This window comes from Leucopleurus acutus, assembly GCF_964270905.1.
Source record: "Leucopleurus acutus genome assembly, chromosome: 4".
Taxonomy (NCBI): domain Eukaryota; kingdom Metazoa; phylum Chordata; class Mammalia; order Artiodactyla; family Delphinidae; genus Leucopleurus; species Leucopleurus acutus.
In genome coordinates this window covers 131,430,636-131,442,185 of record NC_139146.1, presented here as the reverse complement: position 1 = coordinate 131,442,185, position 11,550 = coordinate 131,430,636, and the positions used below count along the sequence as shown (strand labels likewise).

Here is an 11,550-nt window from a genome sequence, read left to right as displayed (position 1 = left end):
TGATGTGCAACTGCACAGCTTCTTCACACTGGTCACCAGGCCCTCATGCTTTATTCTGAAACAACGACATCCAAAATCTGTGCTTCTAACCTAAGTGTCCACCAAAAGATGAATGGATAAAGAAGATGTGGTATATGTATACAATGGAATATTACTCGGCCGTAAAGAAAGAATGAAATCATGCCATTTGCAGGAACATGGATGGTCCTAGAGATTATCACACTAAGTGAAGTAAGTCAGAGAAAGACAAAGATCATATGATAGCACTTACATGTGGAATCTAAAAAAAAAATGATACAAATGAACTTATTTACAAAACAGAAATAGACCCGCAGACATAGAAAACAAACTTACGGTTATGAAAGGGAGAAGGGGGGAGGGATAAATTAGGAGTTTGGGATTAACAGATACAAACTACGATATATAAACTAGATAACCAACAAGGACCTACTGCATGGCACAGAGAACTCTACTCAATATTTTTTAATAACCGATAGGGAAAAGAATCTGAAAAAGGATATATATATATATATATATATATATATATGTATAACTGAATCACCTTGCTGTACACCTGAAACAACTACAACATTGTAAATCGACTATACTTCAATTTTTTAAAAAATCTGTGCTTCTCAGTGCGATGACTGGTTTCTAACATCCCAGGATCCTCAAGGACTTTTGACCAAATGTTGCCAGTTGGGTTGGGACAGTCTCCAGCAGGGCCAGATTCAATCTAATGCAGTTTCCAGTTGTGTTCCTATGTCCCCAAATATTCTTTTAAAATTACTGACATCAGCTGACCTATTATGCATGCTTATCCCTTTCTGGTGTTGACGGGGAGTAGGGTAGACAGTGCACTGCTAACTCCAACATAAGTGATCAGATAAAACTGTTAGGATTCGGTGATTCTCTTCTGACAGCCAAACCTGCTTGTAGCTTTCAGAATTCATGCCCACTGATGGCATTAAACACTGAGAGCCTCTCATCACAAAAGGACACCATGTACACAATTATCTTTCCAATGGTTAGATCAGTCCATGTCAATGTCATGTTTAATATTTAAACCTACTCTACTGTCATTTGTATCTGTTTACTCAGTGACCATCTGCAGAACCAATACGAATAAAAAACGGAGCTTGTGGGGCAAAAAAAATATATTGAAAATCATTGAGGTGGACAGACTAGTGAGTCTACTCAAACACCTGTCTCTCCCCCTCCCACCATCTGTGCAATCACTTCACCTTCCAGCCTCAGGACTCACCCCTGCAATTACCCTGTCAAGAGGAGAGTGCAGCTCAGGTGGATTTAATGTGGGTTTAATATGGTCTGGTGAGTTTAATGTTGATTTCCTTTAAGTAACTGTTTCTCTTCTCGCTGAAAATCTATGTCTATGTGTCTTTGCTTAATTTGGATGATGAGTCCATCTAAGGCAAGAGTCAGGTTCTGTGTTTTGTAAAGAGACTAGATCAAATAAGCAGAGGATAGGCCGTCCAGAGCTGTAAGTGGAAACAGCAGAATGATGCATAATTCACAGGTTATAGTGAAGCTAAAATGGAAGGTTAGTATTTTAATGCATTCTCAAGAATTCTTTCCCTCAAATTCTCCATATAGATATAACAATCGCCTATATATAGCTATAAAGGAGAGGGAAGGAGCTGATATGTAATCCAGATCTACTACCTATCGTTAGGTGTGATGCTATAGAGTGTATATTCATTTTCTCATCTAAGAAAATAATTCTTCAAGGTGGGTATTTTAAGGCAAGGTACCCAAGGGGCTGAGAGTTGAAGTATCTTGGGATACAAGCCTAAATCTATTTGTTTCAAAGGTATGTGTTCTTTCCTCTAAGTGGTCTTATCATTTACCTGGTGATAGTACATCATCTGATTGATTCAACCCTCTAAGGGTCTCACCTCACCATGTGTGATATATGATGCTATATCCCCTGTAGAAGGCAAAACAGTGATGAGAAAAAACTGGAAATTGTAAGAACTTGTCCTTACAACTACCTAGACATGACATCATTAGACCTCAAAGCAATTGGTTAGCCATAACTGCTCTCTTTCCATCCATTCCATTTTTTCACCAAAAACATATTACTTTGATTGCCAACTATCTGCCAGGCTCTGGGATAGACATTTGGGATAGAGTGACAAGCAAGATGGAAATGTCCTACAGAGGACAGCAGAGCACAGATTGGCCTCTGGACTCTGAAGTGGTCTATGGTTCCATGCAGCCTTTCTCAGAGTATGAGAAACCAAGTACAAAGAGCTACTGCTTCTCTGAAATAATTTATGAAATTTAAAGAAGGCAGCAGGATAGTAATGTTTTCTATTTAGTCAGGCTTAAAATATTTATTTTATCAGATAGACTTCAACCATGATATTTCATAAATATGAGACAAGTCATTAAAGGAAAAGCTTGTGGTTGATTTTCTGAATTCATCAACGTGCTTACCCAGTAGGTACTTTTATAGTTTGCAGAGGTATTGAGGAAAGGCAACACTGGCCTTCAATGACAACGTACAGCATCTCAGTACCGAACCAAGAAATTCCTATTTAAATAGTAAGGTACTTGGAATTATTCAGCAGCATGAACAAGTCAGAAGTCATTCCCAGAGGAAAATTTACCCCCTTCCCTGGTTTCTGAGCCACAAGTAGAGACTGGCGTTCCCTTATTCCTCATCTTAGTGAGGTCAATCAGAAACTCCATAAGATACATTGAGTATGTCACATCAATCTCTTTGCTGTTCGGATGAAATGAGCTTTGTGTTATTCTCAAATTAGACACTCATCATGTATAATTTGCCTCTTACATAGAACAGCTGCTGGCTTTTACAATGCTTTCAATCCAATGCTGAGTGCAGCCATTGTTGGTGTTACTGTGAGCATTATTTAGTCAGTTCTGTGATATATGCATCATTTGATTTGATGATAAAATACAGAAAAGCATTGTCTAGAGAAAAGCATGGTATGTTTATCTTCACCTAGAAAAATTAACTTTGAAGTAATTATACTAAAAGGCATTAGGCTATTATACTGGAAAGCTATTTTACTTTTTTAATTAAAAATTATGTTAATATTAAATATTATTCTGTGGCTGTTTATGAAGGAGACAGCACATTTTTCATCAGTATGTTCAAAGAGGCAACTGAATCACCAGAGTGGGTCTCATGGATAAACTGGGAATCAGGAAATCATGAATTTAAAACTTTGCTGACACACTCCCTACTTTTGCCATCTATAAAACTGAGTGGGGAGATCATCGACAAGCATTTACATGAAGCACTTTAAGATGGAAATTGTTACCACATATATACAAAATGTAGTTCTCAGAGTACAGTTCTAAATTGAAACACCATAATGATTTGTATTTGCCACTAATTGGAGATCTCGTGGTATAATAGATTCTGTTGGTGTTAGTTTATGTATTTGAGAAGTGGGGAAGCTTGGGAGACATCTAATGTAATCATTACAAGCAGTAGTCGCTCCTTTTTTGAGTGTACGTATTTCTCAACTCTAATTGGAATCATTGTTTTATAAATAAGATAACTGAGGAAAGGGAAACCTACAACGTCACAGTGAGTTAGAGAAGGATATATTACTACAACTCATCAGTTTATAAATTTTATTCTTAATCCCACCCAGCTAAAATGAGAAGTATAAATTTAATAAATCATATTTTAGATGATAAAGGGCAATAAAAGCTGTGTCATAAGCACAATTATCATTTTTCAAATTATAAAGGTAAAATTTGGCTAAGGGGATATATTCAAATTTTCACTGCCAATGTGCACCATTCCTATTAAACTGGCTTTCATGGACTAGCCTACATGCTCTTTATGATATTGGAGCTGTGTATTTAGGAGTGATGTACTGTTTTGAGAGCTAGAGACTATCTATCTCTTCTATATGAATATTTGTACATATGTGTGGATATGTACACACACATACATACAAACACATGAAAAGAGTTCATTAAACAGAGTTCTTTTATAAATAGCCTTTGACTGAATTCAACTGCTTGTTCTGAGAATAGCTGTTTGATTTAATTCAACTAGTTTTGTCAACTTAACTTGATTATGTAGATTCACTTTAAGATCTTTAATTTATTTACTCTGTTTCATGAGGCAAAACCTTGTAAAATTGAATAAGAAAATGACCATAAAGGACTCTCTACATTTATTCTCTACATCTATAAAAAACATACAATTAATCATTAAAAAAACTAAATCATTTTTTTAAATAGCTAGCAAAAGTTATTCTAGAACCAGAGGTCTTGGTCTTAGTATAAGCATCGACTTTATAGAGAACTTCCTTGTGACTTACTCCATTCATATAAATGTAGGAGCATTCATATAAAAATATATAGAGAAAAATTTCCCATCAAGAATCCTTACTCCAATCTAAGCAACGTAGGAAATTTTAGCTTGCAAGAAATCTCTAAATGCAATTTAATGATTGGTATAATGTAGCCTACACTGAAATACATGGACTTAAGTAAATCTTTAAAAAGGAAGAAAAGGAAATCACATTAACGAATGTATTTAGAAGATCTCAAACATGATTTTTCCATACTTTCAAATGATATATTGAGATGGAAGGGAGGAAGGAAGGAGGGAGGGAGGAAAGAGAGAGAAAGAAAGAAAGGAAGAAAGAAAGAGGAAATGTGTGAAGACGGGGAAAATGTAGTATTTGTATATTATGTTGATAGCAACGTACATGGGTGCTGCCACAGTCTGTTAAAAAATGCTGAGTTGGATGGCTAAAAAACGACTGGGAAGCATCTATTCAAAGTCATTGAAGAATCTGAAGAATTCATTGAAGAGTTCCCATTGAAGAAATTCAGAGAGGAAAAAAAAAGGCAGTCTGTCAGACATTATGCAAATGAAGCATAAATAATCTGTGTCAACATGACCGTGTTTCCAACTCTCTCTTCCATTTTGCTATGACATACATCAAGGTTTTGTCACAGGGAACCACAAAGGAAAAAGTCACTAAGTACAGGAAGGATTTTCAGCATTTGTGTCAATCAATCCATTGTAGGAGAGGTTTCAATCAATAAGTTATAGATGGGTAATCAGGAAGGCATAACCACCAGGAAAATTGAGAGAGGAGCAGTGAGCCTATTAGGATCATGTTCATGAGTTCTAACTAAGATTTGTGTGGAGAGTTATTGTCTGATTTTCAACCAAGAACTGAAAACTGGTTCATCCACGTATTCAAAAAAATATAATTGAACACCTTCTGCATGCCAGCTATCATGGTATCTGTATGCCAGAAACCACTATAGATGCTAGAGGGGAAAAACCAAAATCATACTTGTGTTTTCTCAAACTGATATGTCTTAGGAAGGTAAATGAAAACGAGAACTACAAACGATGGCAAGTGTTATGAACTGAATGCGTGTCCTTCCCCCAAATTCATGTTAAAACCCTAACGCGCAGTGTGATGGTATTTGGAAGTGGGGCCTTTGGGAGGTGATTAGCATTACATGAGGTCATGAGGGAAGAACCCTCAGGATGGAATGAGTGTCCTTATAAGAAGAGATCAGAGAGCTTGCTCTCTGTCCGCCATGTGAGGATACAGCAAGACAGCAGCCAGGAGGAGGGTCCCCCCCACCAAGAACCCAACCACGCTGGCACCCTGTGCTGGAGAACTTCCAGACTCCAGACCGAGAAATAAAGATCTGTTGTTTAATCCACCCAGTCTATAGCATTTTGTTATAGCAGCCCAAGCAGACTAAGAGAGCCAGAGAGGGTACTTTCAGGGGAGAAAGGGGTCGGGGGCGGGGGGATTTCAGCAGTAAGATACACAGCTAGAGATGGTCATTAAGGCCTTTATATTTGGAAGGTTTATTTTTACCCCTAACAAAACAAACAAACCAAAAAAAGCAGTAATTGATTTACACTAAAGCAGACCAATAAGCTAGAGAGGACTAAACCAGTGTGATTCATGTGTCTCTTAATGATGAAAGGTCTGGAGGAGAGAATCGGGCCTGCACTCTACTTCTGGCTTAGCCACTGTGCAGCTTAACACACGGCTTAAGTTTCCCACCTTTCTGGGCCTTGGGAACCTCATCTGTAGAGCAGGGGACCAAAACCCTTCTAGATTCTCCCTACTATTACTCTGAATCCTGCACGCACCCCAAATATGTGCTAGTGGTCTGGGATGACGATGTTTCTTTTGGGTTTGTTTTTTTTTTTGCGGTACGCGGGCCTCTCACTGTTGTGGCCTCTCCCGTTGCGGAGCACAGGCTCCGGACGCGCAGGCTCAGCGGCCGTGGCTCACGGGCCCAGCCGCTCCGCGGCATGTGGGATCTTCCCGGACCGGGGCACGAACCTGTGTCCCCTGCATCGGCAGGCGGACTCTCAACCACTGCACCACCAGGGAAGCCCCTGGGATGAGGATGTTTGACTTAGCCCCATCAATGGCTCACCAAAAATCTATTTCCATTCCTAGAGAAAATAACTCATTACATGTTCACCATGCCTGAATTATTAAATATGAAAGAGAGAACCCTTAGTTTTTCTTACAGATGTCAGTTAAGGAGAACCCAAAACCCAAAGTTTGCTAGGCTGTGCTTTATAATAGCTTCTAAGTTACTTGCTTTTTTTAAAAAAAATAATTGTTTTTAAAAACTTGCCTTAGATTATAGTCTCAGCTCTAACTATGAGCAGATATATTTTTAATAAAACAGTGTTCTGATATACATTTATGTTTTTCAAACTGGATGTTGAATCTCAAGCCCAAATCAAAAGAGAAAATTTTCCCTTTACTCCAAGTTTAATACAGGGCAGATTTTCCATGATCCAAGTCTTCAGATATTTGCTTGACTCAGGGAGACCTTTCTCAATTATTTGTCATTCCTGCTCAGATTCCGACAGATGTCTGAGATCACATTCATTCTGAGTAAAGCCAAGCTTTTTAACTCATCAAACGTGTTCTTCCTGGAAATAGGGTTGCCGTGCAGGGAGGAGTCGATGACACTCTTTAAGATAAATGACACATATAATCATATTTACCATAAAAATATAATTATATGATACACATTTTGAGGTATATGATTACAGCCACTGGCGTCTGAGCAAGAAACCTGAGATGCATTTTCCCCTGAATGTAAGCATATTTATATGCCTTTCTTTTAAAACCATCCCTTGGGTTTATCCTTTTAAAGCTTTCACCTGGTCCTGCTTATTTGCCTCTGAGATGATGTCCCTGGGGTCTGCAAACACTGGTCGTGTCTTCAAGGGCTGCAATGTCTGTAAGGATTCAGAGTTCAGTATCTTGGGGAGGAATAAATATAGAAGCAGAAGTACTTGTCTGGAACTAAGACCTTCTTCAGGGATAATGAAAACCACCTAATGTATGTTATTAGCGTTTGGGTTTCAAAGCAGAATGCTTTTTAACTGCTTGCTTTCAAGTTTTCTCCCTCCTCGTAGTTATAGCACTTTGTTAGAGCTTGGCTTCTTTCCTAAATAGAACTATTTGTGTGCCCAGAATTACAGCACGGACTCTCATGCTTACAGAAAGACATTTTCAGATCTCTCAGTTAACGGAAGCATCCTTTCTTACCTCCCTTTGCACCCTCGGAATTTTAGAAGAGGGCCCATGAGTGCCTAAACCTAACAAACCCGTCAAGAGCTTGCTCTCTCTTCTTAGTGAATTCAAGAGGGCTTTGAAAAGATCATTATTTTTACAATGTTGTGTCAAAAATAATGATCTTTTAAAAACCTTCTTTAATTGTAAAGCAACTATACTCCAATAAAAATTAATTTAAAGAAAGAAGATCATTATTTGTGTGTTTTCTCTTGCTTCTAGGACTTTGAAAATGCAGCTCTCTGCTCCACACCCTTCTTATAAAGTCTGTGTTCTAATAAGGAACGACTCTCGCCCTCGCTGTGACTCTTTTCCTTGACTCCCACTTTCTTTTTTCCCTGTCATGCCTCAGGTTTCTTTCAATGGCAATCCCTTTTGTTTCCAACCATATTTTGTAGGTCGCTGGGCTCGTTAAGTCCTGGCCTGCACTGGCTTTTGCCAACCGACACTTGCTGCCGGCTCTTCCTCACTGCCATCCGCCTGAACCCCCAGGAACAGTCAGGCTTCTTCTCCACCTCGGGCTGCTGCACAGTCTTCCTTCCCACGACTCCATCCTCAAGTTCACGGTCAGCATGGAACTTTTCAAGTAACTTAAAAAAACTCCTGGGCCTCATCTCTCTCTCTCTCTCTCTCTCTCTCTCTCTCTCTCTCTCTCTCTCTCCTCCATAAGGGATGGTCGGAGCAGAACCAGTTCACATCTTTTAGACTCGAGATGGGCAGTAAAAGCCTTTGGATTTGCCTGCTGGAAGATTAACGCTTCCTTGCAGTGGAGATCCTGTGCTCTTTGGAGAATCTCTAGTGGGGCTGTCACTCTCTGCCAGGTTCAGAGGGGTTTTTTTTTTTTTATTGTCTCTGTCAGTTAGCAGCCCAAGGTTACTGCCAGCTCTCTGTCAGGGCTTTGATTTTTGTCAGCTATGGCCAGGTCCTTTTAGTTACCTGCTATCTTTTCAGCTTTGTTCAGGCTGAGCTCTACTTGTCTACTAATTAGCTCTTTGGAGATTTCTCTTTAAAAACTCACTATCACAGAGGACAGGAACTGTTCAAAAGTTTTGTGCTTCATAGAAATTCCATATTCATCCATATCTCATACAGCCATAGTTTTGAAATTAAAAGTGGCAGGTCAGGCCAATTTAAGGTATAGAAGTAACTTCGGGTTCTTGATCAGGTATGGAGATGAGTGACAGGGAAAGGAAAGGGTTTACATCAAAAAAACACGGAGGGGTACAAATTAAAAAGAAACCATCACTCTGGATAACTTATTCACATGTTCTTTATCTTCTGGTGTGCAAATATTGTGCTAGTTGAATATAAAAGTAGCGCAACTTTAGGGTACAAAAAAAAAAAACACACTGTAATAACATCAAGAGTGGTCTTACATCAAGGAGGGCCCCGAGGATGTCTTTGTTGTCAACTTCAGAAGAAAAGAGAGGAACAGAAGAGGAAACTGGCAGAAGGAATGGATGCCAAAGAGAACTCAAAGGATTAGGTCCGGGTGAAGTGATCGGTATTCGAAAACAGTCTGCCTGCTGGCTCTGATCTAAGGGAATAGGCTGGCAGCCAGGCCAGAGGGCATAGGAGCACAAACACACCTTCCGCACACTGCTTGAGGGTTGCCTCAGTGCCTTAGAAATTGTGCTAGCAATTAGAAAGGAAGCTCTGTGAGAGCAATAGGCAAAAGACTCTATTTCTAGGTAAAATTCTGCTTTTTACATAATTCCTAACCTGCTTGTCCCCTCCACACAAACATACCTTTTCTTTTTTTCTTCTCTTTTGTTGGCTCCCTTCTTTGGCTAGGCTCCCGAGTACATTTTCCTTCTGCTAACTTAGTGCTGTTGTAAGTTGCACTTACATTGCATTTACACAATGTTAATGCCTGCAAGATGAAAGTAAAAACCTTTGAATATATTAATGCTGTAACACAGATGTCTTACTTTTTACTCTCTCTCTCTTTTTTTTTTAGCAAGTTGATGTGGCTAATAATGATGCAGATTGTGTTGGATGGATGTGCAGATGAAACAGGGGAATACAGATTAAATAAAGATTTCTTCAAAGCTTACATTTGCTTCATAATTTAACTTCTGGGCTTGTCTCAGTGGTAGTAGGTGTGACCAGGCATCATAACATTGTTCTAAAATATCTTGGCATCACAGAGCCACAATCATCCAAACAGCACTGCTGTACTTCTTCGAAGCCAGGGGGAAAAAAAGATAGGGAAAATAAAGACTGTCAGCAGCTCCGTACAGAGAGACCTGACCCAGATGCTAATGATGGGGGAGCTGAGAGAAAGCAGGGACAGAGGTTCTGGGCTTAAGAAGTAATCTGCTTGTATACTGAACTTGGCTTTTTGTAGCTACATTCAAAGCATCAGTAACCTGATATTGAATGAGGTGTGTGCCAGAGGTGGTCACATACTCACTCTGGAAACGTCCATGGAATGACTTTGTCATTGAGCTCTTTTAAACAATGAATAAAAGGGGGTATTGATGACATAAGACCTTGGAGCAGGTGCAATTTCTCTTTCATGTATCTGTTCATTCAAGGAGCATTTGTCAACATGCCACTCTATGCCAGGGACCTTGCTAGGTCCCTAGGATATAACAAAACCCCTCCCCTCAAGGAACTCATAGTCTAGTGGAGAAGACACGTGCAAGCAGAAAACCAATAATATCATCTTTTAAAGGAATGAAGAAGTGCTGTGGGTTTTCCCAGGAGGGAATGGCTCTGTCTGCCAGAGCACACGGGGCAAGACTACATCTGAGTTCTGCACCTTTAAGGCATGAGGAGAAACATACCAGCTGGACAGACATGATGGAGAAGCATGTGTTGAGGCCTGGAGTCATGGATGAGCAGAGCTTTGTGGAGTGATCAGGACGTCAGCATGGCAAGAGCTTAAGCTGTATTCAGGGGAAGGCCACGGTTGGGGGACAGAATGACGGGCAATAAGATTAAGGTTTGAAGCAGCCTCTACAAGGCCTCTTTTTTTTTTTTTTTTTTTTTTTTTGCGGTACGCAGGCCTCTCACTGTTGTGGCCTCTCCAGTTGCGGAGCACAGGCTCCGGACGCGGAGGCTCAGCGGCCATGGCTCACAGGCCCAGCTGCTCCACGGCATGTGGGATCTTCCCGGACCGGGGCACGAACCCATGTCCCCTGCATCAGCAGGGGGGCTCTCAGCCACTGCGCCACCAGGGAAGCCCGTCATGGCCTCTTATGCTGAGCTAAGGCATTTAGAATTTACACTACAGGCAACAGAAAGCCAACAGAAAGCTTGTGGCAAAGGGGAAGGGTGACACAATCTGACGTCCCTTCTATGATAAATGATAGTTGTAAGGAAGGGACATGGCCCCTCTAGAAGAGACTGTTTAGGATGTCTGTGCAGTTCTCCAGACTGTGATGACAATAGTTAGCTGAAGAAAAAAGGCTGGACTCAAGAGACACTATTGAGGAACTTAGAGGAGCAGAATTGAGCTTCAGCTCAAAATTTTTGCCAGTAACCACATCGTCCCCCTGCCCCTCCAGGATGATCTTACAGTTATCTTGCAGTTCCAAGGTAACTTGCTCGGAAGCCCAGGTAAAATGCACTCAGGTAAAATGCACTCAGCGCATAAGGGTCTAATAAGATACATGAAAAAAATCTTATTGGTCTTCCCTCTTACACCTTGAGCTTTGTGAACACAGACAGCAGCCATGCCTTATCCCCTTCATTACCTCTGATGGCATCTAAATAGAACTTTGAAGAGAACACACATTTATGATGTTTTCCCAAATGAATGAATCAAAATGAGTGACAAAACTGCAGTGTAACACCCTCCTCCCCATCCAGATTGTAAAAACACATTGTGTTTGTTTAAAATAGTTGCTAGATTATAAAACTTATTTTAATTTTTTTATTTTGAGAGAAGGAAAGTGATCAATTTATTGTAAACGATAAAAAAGCTATGCTCTGGTGCTTT

The 11,550-nt window shown here is 40.0% G+C and overlaps 1 long non-coding RNA gene across 2 annotated transcripts; it reads right to left on the bottom strand.

Moving 5' to 3' along the window:
- Window positions 1-7,182: 7,182 nt before the first annotated feature.
- Window positions 7,183-11,169, bottom strand: LOC309961189. Of its 2 annotated transcripts, none has more exons than XR_014326168.1 (3): window positions 11,128-11,169; window positions 9,351-9,474; window positions 7,183-7,264 (listed from the first exon to the last, which is right to left on the bottom strand). It is a non-coding gene; the product is annotated as an uncharacterized lncRNA (long non-coding RNA). The 2 variants fall into 2 exon arrangements; XR_014326169.1 differs by lacking the exon at window positions 11,128-11,169 and adding an exon at window positions 9,659-9,761.
- Window positions 11,170-11,550: the final 381 nt, after the last annotated feature.